Raw genomic sequence first — 18,878 nt, forward strand, 5'->3', positions numbered from 1 at the left:
GATTTTTTTGCTGTCCAAATATTGCATTTTAATGCTTTTTACTCACAGCTAAAAATGTAGAGAACTTTCGTAATGAAGAAGTTGGCTGATATGAGGACAGAAGAAGAAAGGTGTGATGCAAGAACAAATAAAAGAGAATATGGGGGGAAGAATGTAAATTAAAAGTAAAATGACCAGGTAGTGGGACTGAGCTGTGGGAATAGAAGGGTCCTCGTTGAAGGGGTGATATCCAGACCCCACTGCATCTGGCTGTGTGCAAGTGAAGCCCTTGGCAAACACACAAGTGTATTCATGGAGAACCAGTTTGGGGAATGATGCCAGGCCTTCTAAAAAGAGCTCACCAGGACTTGCTTTGCCTGACGTCGGCGTCTGCTGGGGTGACGTTCATCACAAATGCGTGTGGCTGATGACTGATGGCACAAGTACACGTCCTACTTGTCTGCTGTTATTAGATGTAATTTAAACCATGGGCAGTGGCTGAACAGAAACAAGTGATAGGGAACAGTACACTAATGGCATTCTGAGATTTTCATCAGGGTTGAACATTCAGCCAGCATTAGTGGCTGTACAGCCCATGACAAGTGCATGGCAGCCTTTAGGAGCAAGCTGGAGGATGTTAGCACAGCAATTCTGGATGAAGCTTCCACGTACAAACTGTTACACCGAGCTTTCCTGGGCACGTGACAAGGAAACAGGATTCCCTCTTCTCTGCTGGGCAGGTCCTGACCTTGCTGACGTGGAACTGCAGAAGAGGCAGCTCCAGGTTTATGACTGCAGGGAAATCTGCCTCTTTGCTGTGTGTACCTATGCTGCTGCAGGGAGGGCAGGTATCAGTCTCCTTTCCTTGCTCTTTGTTCAATCCACTGATCTGACAGCCCAAAGGGTCTTTTACTGCTTAGTTGTAGTAGATTCTCTAGGAGTTACAGACATCAGTGTCTACAGTCAAAAACTGATGATTCATCATTTTTAAAAACAAGTATTTCTTTTGCAGTTTTGCATATCTATAGGAGATAAAAGCTGTGAACAGAAGAGAGACTTCCTAAAGAAAGCGGTATCACTGTATTTTGAGAAAAAGAGCCAAGCTGTTGGAATCTGTGTTGCATTATAGGGTAATGCAATACCTCTGAGCACTTCCTGTTTATCATGAGAGATATAGTCTTCACCACACCATAAAACATGCAAGCATTTGTTAATAAACACTCCTAGAGAAAAAATAATATCCAAATATACAACCCCTGTGGCATTTGTCATAAACAAAAGAAGGTTTTTATTATATATACTGGAGGACAATCTGTGTGAAAGCAGCAGATTTTGAGGGTTCCATCCAGCTCTTGTTGAAGGCCGTGTTGCAGCTCTCATTAGGTCATTGCACACCAGCACATGATTCTTCTTATATGTAAACAGCAAGAAGTTTGAATGAGCAAGTGTAATTTTTACTATCATCATTCCTCATTTTTTTAAACAATGTGGGGATACAGAGAACAAACATCTGCAGAATTGCAGCAGAGTCTTGTATGAAAACAGCAAAAGAAAGATTTCCTTTTAACAACAATCTGCCACTGCTGAGGTACCTAATCAAATACACAAATTGTGCACATGTTCAGAGTGGTGCTGTCTTGCTGTGTGGCCTAACTTGTCAGCTTTGTTCCCTCAATTCATTCTTCTGGATAAATTATCCTAGCTGGGAAAGGAAGAGCTGGGGAGAAGAAGGGGGCAGATTTTTCAACACCAGAAACCTTGATGACACAATATGCACCCCCAGCAGATAAAATCTTTGGCAAGGAAATGCAAATTATTGTGACTGATTCAGGATGTTCTTGTGATCTGGCTGGGACTTGGTCTGCAGCTGACAGACACACGGGGTGGGGGGTGGGGAGGGAATTCAGGGTTTCTGCTAGTTCCATGGGGAATAAGCATTTTGAAAGGTAACTGTACAACCACAACACTGTACAGTCAGACACAAGACAGGCTGGTGCCTCATACAGCTTCACCACTGTTAAATTCACTAAGTTCAAAGCAAAGTACAGAGTTTATCTTTTTGTTCAAGATGGGAACATCTAAACTGCAGTTTCATGTGGTAAAATCCTACTGCATAGAAATGCAAGATGGGCAATTACTGTGTACAATTCTTACTTCTTTAAATGGCTATAGCATTTAAAACTCTGCCACACAGACTGTTATCAGTTAGACGAGAGGAAAGACTGAACTTCAGAAAGATGTTCCCTCCAGCTACCAGCACTAGATGTAGCAAAATTGAATTAATAATTAAGACATTTGTAGCTTTTTGGATTTTGAAAGTTTTAACAATGGGAAAATGATCTGGCTCACATTATCTTTGTCTTACCTGACATATGGTGGTTATTATTGCAGATATGAAGAGCCTCATGTTAAGAGATGCCTTCTATAAGTGCAATACATCCACTGTAATCAGGCACTACATTTATCTTACTGCATTACCAAGTCTCTGGGTTTTGTACAAGTGACAAAATTGTGGTGAGGATATATCAGTGTCCTGAATCTCAGCTAACTTTTCAATATGATGTCTCATTTCCAGCTGGCATTAACAGCCCACCTGAATCCCTGTCCTAGAAATCCTCAGAGAAAGACAATAAAGGCTGCTTAAAAAAAAAACCAAAACATAAAACAACAACAACAAAAACCAAGAAAGAACATGATTCTTTCAGAAAAATATGGCAAAATATCTGCAGGATGATGCCCTGCATCCAATTTTCCATGTACCATTAAAGGCGGCAGGATAAGGTTAAGTGATCACGCTCTGCCAAGCAGCACGTGTGGGGGAGCAGACAGCAGATGTGCAGCCACTTAGCCTATGCCTTGTGCACCAGACCGTGGTATGGAAATGCAGGTGGATATTTAATTGCTATTCAACTACAAGTTGCTTGGATTTACGAGTCTGGGAAGTGCAGATGCTGCAGTGAGGAATGAGTGTTTATTAGCACATTAGCTGTGCCGGCCTTTCCTGCAGAGAGGCAAAGTGTCCCCGTCTAGAGAAAATGGATTAAAAGGGGGCAGTGCACCACTCTCATGTCCTATTTACCTTTGTGCAGTGCAGCTGGAAAAATGCCAATATATGGAAACATTTCCATCATGAACTCTAAACAGATTTTACTGCTGCTTATCACAGATAATAAAAATGCAGCAGCTGTTCTCTTATCAAAACCCATTTTAGAGAAATGTATGGCTAAATAAGGGACGTAAGCACCTTCAGGGGCAGCTAGACAAACACACGAGAATAAACCCTTTAAGAGCTAGATTAGGGAGATGGGACCATTGCCCTATACCCAAGCATTTTTCCAGTGCTCGTTGCAGTAACCTCCTGTGGTTACTCTGTGTGTGTCCCCTTTCCTTCTTGGTTCCTTTTGCACTACACTCTTCTCCACACCAACATCCTGCTGGGCTGCTACAGTCCCATTCAGTCCTCTCTCTGCCCCAGGAGCTGGTGCTGCTGGGTGACCTTCCTTCACCTCTCCAGTCAGCCTCCCTGCTCAGGCACATTCATCCTGTGCCCTTTTGAGGGAAGCCCCACCTAGGAGGTGAAGTAGAAGGTTAAGCATCAACTAGGAGCAAGGCACCCCCCAAAACACCCCAAATGTGCAGCAAAATTCTGATGTTCATACTTCTCCCACTCATTGCAGTCTTCATTCTTACAGTGTCCAATTCTTCTCCTTTCCTGGGCTGGTATATTTTTTACAGAATTCATTTTCTTGCAGTTTACAGAGCTGCATGAGTTCATTAAAGAGTCAGGCAAGCACCAGACTCATACGAAGAAAACAGCAGGACTGGAAGCAGAAGCATCATTTTGATACCAGCAGTCCTTTAGATTTGGCTCAGCTGCCAGGTGATATCACTCCCAAAGACTAGTTTCAGCTGTAAAATCAGGAGGTTTGACTGCACTGCTGAGAAGCCTTCAGACACTTCTCTGTTTTTGAAAAATGCAGGAAAAAGCAATCATGAGGACAGGTTTTTTTATAATAACTTCCATAACCACCTCCTTTCTGCTCATCCTCTGCCTCTCCTGTTTCTGCCATTTACGCTTCCCGAAGTCTCCCTGCTGTAATTCTCTGTGCTTCTGGTAACATTGTCCTACCCTCTCACAAGCAGCCTGGATCAGGAGGGCCTTTCCACTAGAAATGCCCTCCTGATCCAGGATCTTTTCCCTTGCAAACTGCACAAGCAGGACAGACAAGCCCAGTCCTCCTTTCTCAGGACAAGTGTTCAAAAAAAGATATTACGCAATCCCCAAGACATGCACATTACTCACCAAAACAATGCTGGGGATACTATTTGTGCCTCCCCTTTCTCTCCAGTGGTACCAGTGCCCTGAAGGCAGGACCCAGTAGCAGGACTGTGGCTACATAAACCCAAAGCCTGCAATGGAGGGCACTGCTTTGTGCAGTGATCAGCAGTCCTACTGAGAAGGACAGAAGTATCTTGCTGTGTTTGTTTTGTGATGTGTTCTGCTAATTTATACTGTTGGATTAATAAAAATAACAAGAGAGAAGCTTTCCAAATGGAATCCATTGCTAACTGTCCTTCATAGCTCTATTCTTGATCCACACACATTAGGAAGTGTGCATTATCTGGTAAATCAAGACATTAGAAACAAATAAATGCCTTTATATTGTGAGAGGGGAAAAAGGGCCTTTCTAGAAATACTGCAGAAACAGTCACATCCTCTATTTCTGCCTTTTATAAAAGGCAGGCTGTGTCTTATTATCATCAAGGAAGAAGTAAACAAATGTAATTTAATCAGTTCTGTCTTTCGTAGATTTGCATCAGCAAGAATAAAAGACAAAGGCAGAATGGAAAACAGCAGCTTTGTGCTAAAAGTTTCAATGCACAAAATACTTCTTTCTCCAGCTGTCAAACATTAAAAAACGCTCTGCATAGCAGTAATAATAAAAGTGTCAAACAATTGACCACAATGGGAATCACAATGCTTCATTAAAAGCTCTAAAGCAGAGGAGAAAAGCTTCCAGACATTTGCTAAACAGAACTAAATGCTCAGATACTTTCAAAAAGTGTCAGAAGATGCTTTCATCTAGTCTAGTCATGCAGATAAATATCTCCTTGCTTATTCCAGCCCAGTCTCTGAGCTCCTGCTGTTTCAGCACTGACAGCTGCATGTGCCACTTGCTGTCCTGACGCCGACAGCTCTAGTGCACCACAAGAGGTTAATGTCCTCCAGTGATGAGGCTTCATTGCATGTGGCATTGCAGGGATTTAATCAGTAATTCTGTATTTACATACGTAATTATGTATTATTTGAAAACCTAACCTATTTGTTCAGCTGACAGGCGATGTTGTGATAAGGAATTTCAGCAGACAGGATATTTATAGATCCTTTATCTCTATGTACAATCAGAGCTAAAACATCAAACAATACCCCGAATGAAGGGTTATTCCAGTTCAACTTTTCCCCATTGTTGCTTTTCCTTTTTTTTTTTTTTCTTTTTTTCCCTCTCCCACTGTCTGGTTAGTGCCTAAAACTTGGCAGTGAAAGAAAAAAGGGAATGTGACTCACTGACAACTTCATTTGCTGTAAGAGACTTCAGTAATTGCTCTAACCCACTTACAGGAAAGCTACCCCTCCTCTCGTCTCCTTCTCCACCCATGGACAGATAGAGGCCACGCTTGTAACAGGAGCAGTGGGCTGTTCCCAGAGGTCAGGCTATCACTTATGGAGTAACCAGGCCTTCCTTCTCACTTTTCTTCTTCTGCATTTCAAGTTAACCCCTCACAAGAATTCAGAGCAGGTTCAGCTTAAGGGGCATCCTCCCGCCATGGCTTTTTCATGAACCTAATAATAAGCAGGGTTTGCAAAGGGCTCCCGGCTCAAACGCAGCAGGGGTGAGGTGGCTGCTCCCACTACATGCAGGGCTTGGCAGCCAGCACAGCAGCTCCAGGATAAAGCTGCCGAGGAGTCAAACAATTGTTGCCTTTTCCTTTCCTTGTGGAATGGGGGCAGGGAATGGTAAATAGAAACAGGAGAAGAATCAGCACAGTGCCATGCAGCACTCTACCAAAATATATTTTCATTTTTACTTACATAATCAGCATGAGAGCAGCATTCGTAGTGAGGTGGCAGAACAGATGGCAAAGACTTAGTTTTCATCAAGATGTTAATTAACAACAACTCGGGTTTCTGCTGGAGAAAAGGGTTTGTTCTGCTCTAGCAGGGTTGAGATGGGTGCTTACTACATAAAACAAAGCTCAGTTTCCCCACACAGAATTGTGATTTCTTTTTCTGTTACATCCCTGTTACTTTTCCAGGATACTCTCTAAAACACAGCAACATCCCAAATGCAAAGCCTTATAAAAAAACGTCACAAGTTTGGGTCCTACCAGTAGCTTGGGATTCTCCTTACAGATATTTTTGAATGCTCTGTGGACACATAAATACAAAGAGGAAAGAGAAAAGAGTCATGACTAAGAGAGTTGTGTGCAACTTACACTGAGGCTTGTGTTATGTGCAGCAGCTTTCACAGAGCTATGATTGCAGCTAAAGCTTTTTAGATGCTGTGTATGAAGCTCTTTCTCCTCTTTCCTCTGTTCCACACACTTGGACTTCATATATTCAGCACACTGATGCAGCTGAGTTGGAAAGAGCTGTCTCAAGGGAGACTGAAGCAGAAACTAGCTATGAAAGATATTTATTCAAACCACAGGCAGAGAATACATCACCCAGACACAATGAATAGGGAAATGGCACGTGAAGCTGAAAAGTCGGGCCTCTATTTTTCATCTGATAAGCTGTCTGGACATACAGGCACACTGAACAGCTCCCAAATATCCAGCTCTTCCCTCCCTGTGCTGCCAGGCGATGGGAGATTGCTTTTTCCTGCTTTGCATTCAGTATCAGTGGCTCTCCAGAGTCACACACCCAAGTGCTGCAGAGGCCTGTGGGCCACATTCCTCCGGGGATTACATCCATCCTTAGCAGGAGAGAGGGAAGAGAAGCAGGCCAAAAGGGATGGGCAAGCAGTGGGGAGGGAGGAGTTGAGGGGAGCAGGGAAGGAGGGAGCAATAGTAAACATCCAAATTAACCCAGGCAGGAGCTGGAGGGCAGAACTGCAGGAAAGGGAGAGGAAAAGCAGTCATACACTCTATTATATAAAATAGGGCAACAGGGCATCTGGATTGATCTGCTGTGGAACTTGGAAATGAACCTATTATTCCCACATCTCAGCACTCATCCCTGTGCTGCCAGCACATCTCTAACACCTGACAAGAAACATCTCTGCCCATTCTAGTGACATGTACATCTAGAATGGATGCTTTTCCATTACTCCCACTTTCTCCGTGCAAGCAGTAGATGGATGTGCTGCAAGTTGAAAATCACCCCCTACTTATTACCCAGAGGAAGTGAACAATATTTTTGCAGATTATTCTCTATTTTCTTCAATGTATGTATTAAAAACATAGCTGCGATGACTGAAAAACTACATTACAAGAACACTGCAGTCATCAAGTCTAACTAAAAATAAGTACGTGCTTGAACTAAGGGTGTCTGTTCCACCTTTCAGCAGCTATTTTAAAAATCAAAATTTCAGGTAGGCTCCTGTGCCTACTGCTCTCAACCACAAGAAAATACATCCTGACATTGTTATACCGAGCACGACCAACCTGCAGAATTGTACAAGACTTTGGCCTCCACCAAAGTTACGGTGTGTTAAACCAGAAATGGGCCACAGAGAATATCTTGCGTACATCAGATGGCAGAGATTCTTTGCAGGATGATTTTCAGGAGAAGTGCCAGATATCACTGAAACCGTGCTTAGGAGGTGCAAAGTAAAGGAAAGAAAAGAACACCAAAATTGTATACTGCTTCGCCTGTCCTCCTTTCACAGGGGTTAAGAGGGAGATGTAAGTACAAAAGCAGTTCTGATTCTCACAACTGCTTTTTTGGGAGGAAAAAAGTGATGAAAATGCTTTGGTGATATTACCTTTAAAAAATATTATCAGCATAACAGGAAGTTAACTCTTCAAGCAACACCAAAAAGAAGCGACCAACAGATGCACAGGCAAGCACTGACTTCAGTGGAGCTGCAAGGCTGAATTTGGCTCCAATTCTGTGAAGTACTTTGAAAGCAGGAACATACTGCATACAAATGAGCATTAAATAATTCGCATCATTAAGAGAGCTCTAAGCAGCTCATCTGGACTTTGAAAAAAGCTAAAGCAAATGTAGATTGTGGGAATACCATTAGGGACAGTCATTAACAAGCACTAAGGCATCTACAGTATTGACACAGTGACCCATCCTCCTTCCCAGGTTATTTTCTTTATTGATTTGTAGATTTTTTAACACATGAGCTTTAGAGTGTGACAGAGCTCAGCAATTAATGGAGGAACACCCCTTAAAGCACAATATGATTGCATCTTTTGTATACTGCATCTTGTAATTTTGGTTTTAGAGAAACATGGCCCTATCTGGTATAGGTATCATAGACAATTTCAACACCAACGTGTATCAAAGAAACAAAGGCAAATAGGTAAATGGATTTATCCAAGGTGACACAGAAGGAGCTGTGTAACAGAAACAGTCCAAAGGTTCTGGATGCCCAGTTCCCAGGTTGAAGCATTTCACTCAATCAGCTCTAAGCAGAGCTGCTGCAGCACTGGGATAAACTGTGGCCTCATACTGTATGTCAAATGCTGGGAAACATGTGGGACAGTGCAGAAGAGATCAGGTGAAGAACACAAGTTGTGCAAAGAACCAAAGGTACAGTGTAGTTGAAGGCACTAGGTGCCAGAGCTGCAGGAGCTGAGAAGTGATGGAATACTGAGAGCTAAATATGTGCAGCAAAGTGCAAAGGGGGAGGCAGGGGCAGGCACCAGCCTACAGGCAGTCGAAGGGGAGCTGGAAGGAATCTTTAATGAAGGCAGAAATCGTTCTGGGTGACTCAGAATATTGGTATTCACAAAGAGAATTGAGAACAGGCAAAAATAAATAAAGCTGAAAGCAAAACCCAAAGGCCAAGTCCCTCTCAATAGCCAGAATACTGATATAATCTGAGCAACCAAACAACAGGTCCTTGTGAAAACCTCTCTCCAGCTACTTCCTGCACACCAGCCTCTCTCCCGGGCTGGCAAGGGCTGCAGGCAGCTCCCACTGCCCAGCCAGGAGCTTTGCAGGCTGCTCTTGTGCTGACACCATTTTTCTGCAAAATGCAGCCCCGGTGGTCCTCCCTCCACACCCCCACCCCTTGGCTTTCCTGTGACATCTCAACTAGTGCATTGTGTAACCTCACAAATTTCCCTGAGCAGCTCCGTGTGGCTTTCATTAACTGCCAGCTTTTGTACATGACACAGGCACACACATCGGTCCCTGACAGACCCAAAGGCACAGTGGTTTTATTTATGGGTGGATTTAATGCTAGCCAGCTTCGAGATCCTGCTGCCATCTGCCAAAAATATATGCAGGCAGCATTTAACTAAAATCCCAAGTTCTACAAGTTTTTTTTTTTTTTCTTTTTGAACTTTTCACTTAAGAATAGTCAAAGAAGTTACAGTTACATATTTGTGAGCTGAGATTAGTAAGACTGAAGAACAGGAAAGACTTCCTGACAGTGAGATCTATTAGTCAATGGATCAGCCTCCCAAAGGAGGGGATGGGAGCACAAAAAGTGCTTTAGCAGAGCTAAAGCCAGTATTAAGTGCTCAGAGTGATGCAGCCAGCTCCAGAGGATTGCCATGAGGCAGCATGCCTGCCATTAGCCTGCTAATGCACATCCTGGCCTGGCAACTGCTAGTGGGAAGAGTTCACTGACTTTAAAGGTCATTAACCAGAAAATATTAGAAGACAATTTTCTAATTGCAGGGGCAGCCTCTGCAACGTCTCTTCCATTACAAATGGTGATTATTTGCAGGGGGAAGAAACAAACAGTTTTCATTAGTATTTGTATTACGGTTTATTCATTAGCTCTTCCTTAAACTACTTAAAAGTAAAAACCACTGAATTGCTCAGATCCCCTTCATGTCTAATTTGCCATGCAGAAAACAACCCTTACCAATCTCTTGCTAGCATTGCCAAGGAAATAAAGTACAAATCACCAATTACAAAGGCTTTAAACTGGGAACACAGATCTGTAATCTCTTTACCTTAGAAAGCAAACAAAACCAACACAAATTGAAATGCTACAATCAGAAAAAATCCAGCCTTATAAACTTTTCCATGGGGAAGAACATAATTGGTGAGGGGAGGAAGATTAAACTGTTTTCCAAAGGTTTTAGTGTCAGTACAAAATCTAGCACTTGAAATACTTTCCTTACAATTTTCTAGTATCACTGCACTGTGCAGCAGGAACATTCTCTCAGTAGATTAGCTGGTAACTTTCAAACCTTGTATTTAGACTTGAAATGTAACCTTAATACTGAATGTCTGGAATTTGATACTCGCTTCAGTGTCCTGATCCATCAGGACAGTAAAAATTGTACAGGCAACCAGCTCTAGATCTATAGTAAGAGGAAAGTCTGTTATGCATGATTTGATATTTCTATCACTCTGAAAAGACAGAAATCTTTTGGAGGAGGGACAGAGAGGAGAGGATTACTGCTCGGTTTTAAAAGCAGACTCACCAATACAACACCAAAGCCTGCCTGCACTGTTGAATTTGACCTTCATCTCAATGACATTTCCATTCTTCTGAAGGACATGGGGTAGAAAGAGGGAATTGGCAGAGTCATCTCAGTGGCTGATCCATTCTTTCAACTCCAGTCTGTCATGATAGGGGTTCAACAGGAGCAGGGCTAAAGCAGCTGTGCTCCAGGGAGCCTTCTGACAGCCAGCACTAAGGAGGACACAGTCCCTGTAAAAACCAATGACCTTGGGCCAGAAAGTCTGTCAGGGAAAACTCTTGACGTGCATCCACACTCACCCCATGCTGGTCATTCCAGCTGCTGGAACAGTTGTGAGGAATTAGCTGCATCAACAGAAAACAATTGGGTAAAGTATCTATTGTCACTGGCCCAACTCGTGTTACCTGTGCTTGTCTGTAACCCAACAATTAGATCCATCGTTAGCAGCTTGGCTTAATTATAACTTTGAACTTCTCCAAGCATAGACTTTGCTCAAGATTTTAAATGACTATAATTAATTACGCAGAAAGCCTGAAGTGTCTTCTCATCCATTGTTAAAATTATTTTTTCCTTTCCCCACACTGACATCAGAATGTGGTTTCACAAAGGACCCGGCCTGTCAAATGAAAGATGAAAAAAGAGAAAAATACAGAGAAACACCTGTTACATCCTATATAAAGAGAAAGAAGGGTTCAGAATTTTTTAATCTTGACTAAGAGATGCAAAAAGGAACATCATTCTAACCTACACTTTAGTCCCACTCCTTATAGGAAATATTTATTTATTGCCTCCATTTGAAAAGCTTTTTGCACCCTCCCCAAATTACTGCTGTTATCAGAGATCTGGTATTGGGCAGCTGGGCCCCAGTGTGAACCAACTGCTGGAATCCTAACCAATAAAAAGCAAACCACACAATTAATGCCAGAAAAATGTCAACTTAAAAGACACAGGGGAGGAAGGAAGGTGTTAGCATGCAAGGAAACATTCTCCACTCGGCTTTCCAGTGCCCACCCGCAAGATGAAGACAGTAAGGGAAGGACACCATACGCAGAGGGTTCTTTTGTGCACACTCTCTCAGGCTTTTTGGCTCCGGCCGAAGGAAGGCGGGAGCCCTCTAGGGGTGGCACAGGGAGCCCTGAAGGGACATGGGGCACCTGCCCAGCCCCTGCTGCTTTCCCTCGGCCCAGGAGCGCTGTCCGGGCACGTGCAAGGGCTCAGCAGCTGGAGGTCTACACAGAAAATCATGCTGGGTACAAGGAAGTCCCAGCCTCTTTCCTGGAAGCGCTTACTCTACAGCCCAGAATATGTGGGAAGTCTCTTTTTCGGTGGTTGGTTCAATCCTTTCAGAGAAAGCAGAACATCACTGAAGAGCAAACTGCAGCTCTGGAGCTAGCCTGGCTCACCACAGAATAGCTGGCATTTTTTCTTCTAGGCTATGCAAAAAGGACTTGGTTTTGCCTTACTATGAGCCTCAAGCATACTGTGAACTCTTGGATAAAATGAGCAGGTTTATCTTTGTCAAGTCTTGTTCAAAATAGTCCTTTCCAAGAGCTACTTCTATTTGAAGGCTAGGTAACAGCTGCAGCATTTAAACATTTAAATATTTTCTCATTCTAATGAGAACTTAAGATCCTTTCCAAACAGCTCAACATAACAACATGAGAATGTGGCAAACTCAAACTTCAAAACATTTTGACTGCAGTAAAAAAGAAAAAACAACCAAACAACACCCAAAACAAAACACAAGCATCGAAAAGCATCTAACAAGATATTGGTGGCACTACAGCAAATTCTTAATAACAGATTTTGTTAGAGATCCAAACCAGAAACGTGCAAGAACATCTTAACACTTCGAAAAAACCCACCAAGGTTATTCATTTGTAGGCATTTTTTGCTGCCATTTTTTTTTCATCTACAAGATATTTTGACCACAAAAGACCTGCACAGTTACATGAGCAAAACTGCAGTATCAGTTTGGTGAAACAGGTAAATACCCATTTCAGCCTCTACATATAATTTACAAACAACTTTCTGTATGACATAGTCAAGGTTATGCTTGATTTCTTAAAAATAAATTAGAGAGTGTAAGTAATCCACATTAGTGCTACTTGAATAGCACATTTGATCTAGACGCAGAAAATGCTTTATCTATCCCTTACTAAATGGCAGAGATGTGAACTCTGCATTACTAGGAGAGCCCATGTTCCTTAAACTTCTCCCAGTCTCTGAAGAAACACTTCTGCTCACTCCATTTCCCAGGTGAAGAGGACAGGCTGTTGGCAGAGCCCTGGTTTTGGCTGGGATAGAGTTAATTTTCTTCCCAGTAGCTGGTACAGTGCTGTAGTTTAGATTCAGTGTGAGAATAATGTTGATAACACACTGATGCTGTAGTTGTTGCTAAGCAGTGCTTACTCTTAATCAAGGACATCTCAGTCTCCCAGGCTCTGCTAATGAGGAGGTGCATAGGAAGCTGGGAGGGAGCATGGCTGGAACATCTGACCCAAAGTAGCCCAAGGGCTGTTCCTTTACATTCACTTCCATAGGCTTATTGATTGTTTCTTGCTCAAACCCTTCAGCAACAGAGCCTGAAATGACTGGAATCCTGGAGCAGAAGGTTGGCTCTGAGCCCCATGTTGAACACATGGGTGGTGGGGATCTGTTGGATGGGAAGGAAAACAGTCACGAGTACAACAGCACAGCCAAGAATCAGCAATGCCTGGATTTCATCTCCTACTATTCAAAAGGAGACAGCAAAGCCAATATTGGGCACCAGCAAGGAGAAACAACTCCCAGTCCTGTTCTCGGCTGCAGCTGGAATGGGCTCGGACCTAGAGGAAGGCAGTGCCCTTGGCTGGGAAGCACCAGGGATTCCCATGAGACACTGGAGTGACTTTGTTCAGCTCTGTGTTGTTGTTGGCAAAGATCATCTGTAGCTGCCTTTGGACTGTGGAGTTACCTGGCTGATGGATTCCCACAGCTGCTTTACAAAACCATGGAAGAACAGTGGCAGGCAGCTGCTGCTTGTGCTCCCCGGTGAGCCCAGTGAATCACAGGCTGGAAAACTGCTGCTAAACCTAGTCAATCAAATCCCCAGCCTACACTTTTCTGGGAATTTGCTGCTTTTTAAGAGATTATTACAAGTGAAGTGTCACCCCTGCAATTCTTACTGTTAAAAAAAGTAAAATAAAAACAAACCAAAAAAAGACATTTAGAACCGTGACATGGAAGATATTTTCAAGAGACTTGAGGTTTGAACTGAAGTAGGTTCAAGCATGCCTAACATCTTGACCAGAATACACCTGATGATTCATTATGATTATACTTATTTTTGTATTTCAAGAAATACTTTATCTGTTTTCCTGTGATGCAGCATTCTGGGTTTTTGTAGACATCTATTCTCTTCTCCAAGATAAATACAGAAGCATTTAAACAAACTTCCTGAAAGATGGCATTTCTCAGATCCCCTTGTTAAAGCTTGCCTTCTGTCAAGTCTCCTGTGTCTGTCCTGATCTCCTCATGTCTTCCTCTCCTGACAATATGAACACCTGCATTTCAGAAACAATCACACAGGTTAGTTTAGCTTCCAAGCCTTACTTGTATTTCAAGTTACCATTCCTCTTAGAACTTTCTCTATGTTCTGTAGTAAATTAGCCCTAACATACTCTGAGAATTCATTCTCCAGCCTTCTACTTCAGTGGTCAAAGAACGCTTCTTTACCAAGTATGCAAGTAAATAAATTGTCACCGTGTCTGGCTAAAACAGAGTCTTTCAGATAATTATCTTGTTACTGCAAGACACAGGCAGTACACCCCACTTAACCTGCATTGCCACTGTGGTCAGCTGGGAAAAAGAAGGAACAGATCAAGTCAATGAACTAGAGGTACACAGTCCTAAAATAGTTTTGGTGACATTCATCTCTTCAAGTAAGCACTCTGTAATCCCAAGAATTGCTTCCTTCTAGTACTTCCACTGATCTCTTTTCTCAGAAAAGCACTACGGAAGAAGGTAATGTGATGAGACAGGGTAACCACTCAAAGATGTGCAACATGACCTACACAAAAAAAGTTGCAACGTGATGTACTTGAAATATTAGAATGAAACAGATCTTTAAGAAAAGAAACCAACAGGGCTTTGAATTGCTTTATTAATACTTCAGAACCATCACATCCTACAGTGGCAAGTTCTTACCTGTTTCCAATCACTGTTTTGAAACAACTTCTTGCAATATGCAAATAGATAAATGAGGCACTGTGTGAATACAAAAGTGACAGTACAAAAAAATCCCAACAATTTAACCTCATGCAATACATACATATATAAAAAATGGTAATGTAGCATAATACACACAAGCACTATTAGAACAATCCATGTAAATGAGTGTACAATATGCATAGCATTTAATGATCAATGACAACAGGTTTTCGACCTGTGCATAAAACCAGTCAGCCTAAATAAGAGTTTCCAGAGACTAGATAACTGGTTAAGCCACATCTTATAAAACCTGCTGTACTGCAGCTTTTCTGCTCAGGGTCACAAGTGCAGATCAGCATATAAAATAAATAAGGACTATGATTCTACAAAACTTGGCTATCAACTCTCCTATTTCAAAGTCACTGGCCCTCTTACTTTCATTCAAGGTTCATCAGCCAACACAGTGGCAAGAAATGTGCCTGAAGCAACAGCTCTGCTCCTGCACTGTTTTAATACTGATAAGAAGATATATTTTTAAGTCAGCAGGAGTAGTTAGAGGCCTCACTTACCACTCCTCAAACACATGACTGGTGTTACAGTACAGGGCAGACCCTGAAGAATGGCACTGACTGAGAGGTCACTGAGCTTCGGGCTGTGCTGCTGCTCCCACCCTGACTGCTCAGCCAACTGGGGCAGGAGAGAGAGCTGGGGAGGGGAAGGAAGGCAGAAAGCTTTCCCCCCCACTCTCAACAGTGCAAATGTTTGAAAACACAAACAATCTGCAGGAATAAGAAAAGACAGACAAGAATGTTTCTGAAGTCCTGTAATCAGGGTGAGAGCTATTGTTACCTGAAATAAGCTTAAGTATTCCTATGGAGTAAGATACAAATCACAGGATTTTCTTCTTACATATCCAGTACTGGTCCATGACAAAGCAACAGTTATTGTAGTCTCTTCCTAGCTGACATGGTTCTTTTTACACTCTTGGTGTTGCAGACCTCCAAAGATTGGACCAAATTCACTATGGACACAGATGAAATGAAAATTATGAAGTGGCAACTAAACTGACTTATCAGCCAACAGATTTTACAGCCTAAAATGCAGCATTCTGGGAGGGAGAAGGTGACAGTATAAAAAGACAAAGAGAAAAAGAAAACTGGGAAGAAAATAGGGAGGACACAGCAGAACTGACTTTCAGAAGAGGAAGTTAAAAGTAATTAAAGTCATTAAGTTAAATGAGTTTAGAGTTTAAAACTTTATATTAGCTTTTTGTTGTCGATATGAAGTTTTGACCCCAAATAAACCAAATATCTTGCTATTATTAAACACACTGAAGGAAAACAAAAAGTGGGAAAAACAGATAAAGAAAGCAGCATTAATCATGCAATATTCAACTGAATGCCTTTTCAAAGTTAAAGGGCACCATTAAAAAAAAAAAGGTACTTCTATTGCCCTGAGAAGGTCCCCATAGGATCACTCTGGTTTCCTAGCTATTATCTCTTTATCCTTGGACATCCAGAAAGAATCATCATTACTTAGATAAAAGGATAAATAGTTCCTGGCAGGAATGATAGTCACACATTCCAGCTCCATTTGCCAAAGTAACAAGCCTTTTACCTGCATAATGTATTGCCTCAAAAGGGATAAATAACATCAAGGAGTGATCCACTAGATCAGGAAGGACCAATGACATTCCTGTGCATGGAAATCTAGAACCATGTAATCAGTAATAACTTCAGTATTTGATATATTAATATATATCAATATATGGAAATACATATAATACATGGAAATTAGTAATCAGGCTTAATAGTTGAGAGAAAATTCAATAATCAGAACCCAGCTAGTCACATAGCCCAGATATATTTAACTTTCTAAGGAACTGAATGTATCTTGTCTCTTCAACTAAAAAGCACATAATAAGACATAAAACTCTGACTGAGAGGTGTTTGTTATCAAAATAAAACCAACATTACAAAGCAGCCAAATTCATTTGCTTGAAACAGTGGTTTTCAGCTGACAGTACACTGCCAACTCTTCTAGGCTGCCTTTTTTTTATTCCATTGTTTGCATTCCAAGAAGCTTGAAAACATTTATTTTCCTATTGATTTTGTCCTCTTCTGTTTAACAAAAGCTGTATCTTGCTAAATTTTCTGTGGCCAACACAGCTGTCCCTTGTTTATTTTTATGTGCACCAGCAGCAGGGTGCACAGCTTGGAACACATATTGAACCAGAACAGCTTGGGAGTGTTCAGATCTGATGGGTAACACTAAAATAAAGGTTTAAGTCATTCTCTGGAAGATTTTGGTTTCCTGTTCCATGCAGAGATAAGGTTATCTGTCATTTTAAGGCATTATTTTAACAAGTGTCTATGACAGATACATGTTCAGAGGTGCAGTTACTCCTTCAAGTCTCCACTTGTTTACTTCTCAGCTGACATGACTTATATAAATAAAAACAGCTTTAAATTAAATAAAAACCAAGCAATATATTAAGCCCAACCAAAACACATACAGAAAGTGTCTGACTTAGCTCTTAAGAGCTGTCAATGCTGCAAAACAAATACTCCACAGGGCTGGCTGGTCGATGTAGTAACTGAAGAGAGGACCAGCCTCTTGGTTTTGCTGCTGTTCCAAAGGTTATGATGAGCTTGGCAGAAAGCCCGCTGGTTTCCAGCACTACTCAAATGCAATAAATCTGTGTTTAGGGAGACTACATAACTCCATGTAGATTGTGAAGTTGTGCATTCATCTGAAAGCTCATTTTTCTCCTTCTCCAATTCTTCCTGGGAGGCATTTTGTTCATCAGAAGGCTTTGCTCCTCAAAAAGGGGGAATGGACAATTTTTTTCCTAGTAGGAATCTGTCTGAAGGCACAGACCCAATTGCAAAAGGGACAGTAATAGAACTAAGCAAGGAAATTTAATTCAGGCTTAAGAAGAGCTAAATTATACATGAATCATCAGCAATCTGCTTTGTTGTGGCTAACATCCCCCCACCTTCTCCCTAAAGCATTTGCTTGATCCTTCAGTACTCTAAGACTAGAAACAGACAATGGCTGGTGCAGCACATTCAGTACCTGCATCCACAAGAATACAAATAATTTAACTGCAATAGTCAAACTTGCACTAAGAGTAGAGCTGGAATATTAACTTAAACTTTACTGACTATGCCCTTCATAGATTAAGGGTATTTGCTGGTTATCTTTTGTGCAATGCCATTTACAAACAGCATTTACAAAAGTTCTTAGGCACTTGTTTTGGAAACACCTTTTTTAGGTTAATTTTTATAGTCTTCAGGTTAGTCTTTAGGGTTTTTTGTTTGTTTGTTTTGTTTTTTTCTGCCTGGGAGGGTAGCTTCAACCCCAAAGAACTGATTTAAGGTATCAACTGAACACAGGTTTTCCAGTGCAGCCAGCCAACTTATCTCCAGAGTTTAGAAAGCAAAAGAAGCATTTTTCCCAACATGCAACAAAAGAAAGTGGAAATTTTAGTGACTCCTCATGACAGAAGGTCAATGGTACTGGAAATGCTTTTTAAAAGAGCAGTATCACATTTGACTTTGACTTAAGTGTCTATTAAATGCTATTAAAGACATCACTGTGATTAACACTACTCTGCTGCCACCATTGCTGTAACCACTCAGTGCCCAATTACTCATCCTGCAGGGCTCACCATCCCCTCCACTCAGTAACACACTCCACATTTACTCACAGCAGCACTTGCACAGTGACCAGCAACTGCAGAGCCTGGCTGCTCCCTCCTAGCACCACTTCATATGGGAGGATGCTTGGAAAAATCCATGTAGGAGCATTATGTTCCAAGGCAGCATTCAGGGGTCACAGTAAGTCACCTTGGACACTTTCAGTGCTGTTCCTTCTTTGGCTGTTTGAAGAGTTACCACAGCTGAGCTCTGCCTTTTTCATGGGTGTGTTTCTAATTCTTTCAAGCACTGGTATTTCACTCTAAAGAAATGACATTTGTAGCTCTATTTTTCCAACCCACTTCCTTTTTAAAATAGGCATTAATAATACTTAAATGCATTCCTGTCTCTCTCTCTCTCACTCCTCCATCACTCAGAGGGTGG

Source organism: Cinclus cinclus, chromosome 17 (genome assembly GCF_963662255.1).
Source record: "Cinclus cinclus chromosome 17, bCinCin1.1, whole genome shotgun sequence".
Classification (NCBI taxonomy): Eukaryota; Metazoa; Chordata; class Aves; order Passeriformes; family Cinclidae; genus Cinclus; species Cinclus cinclus.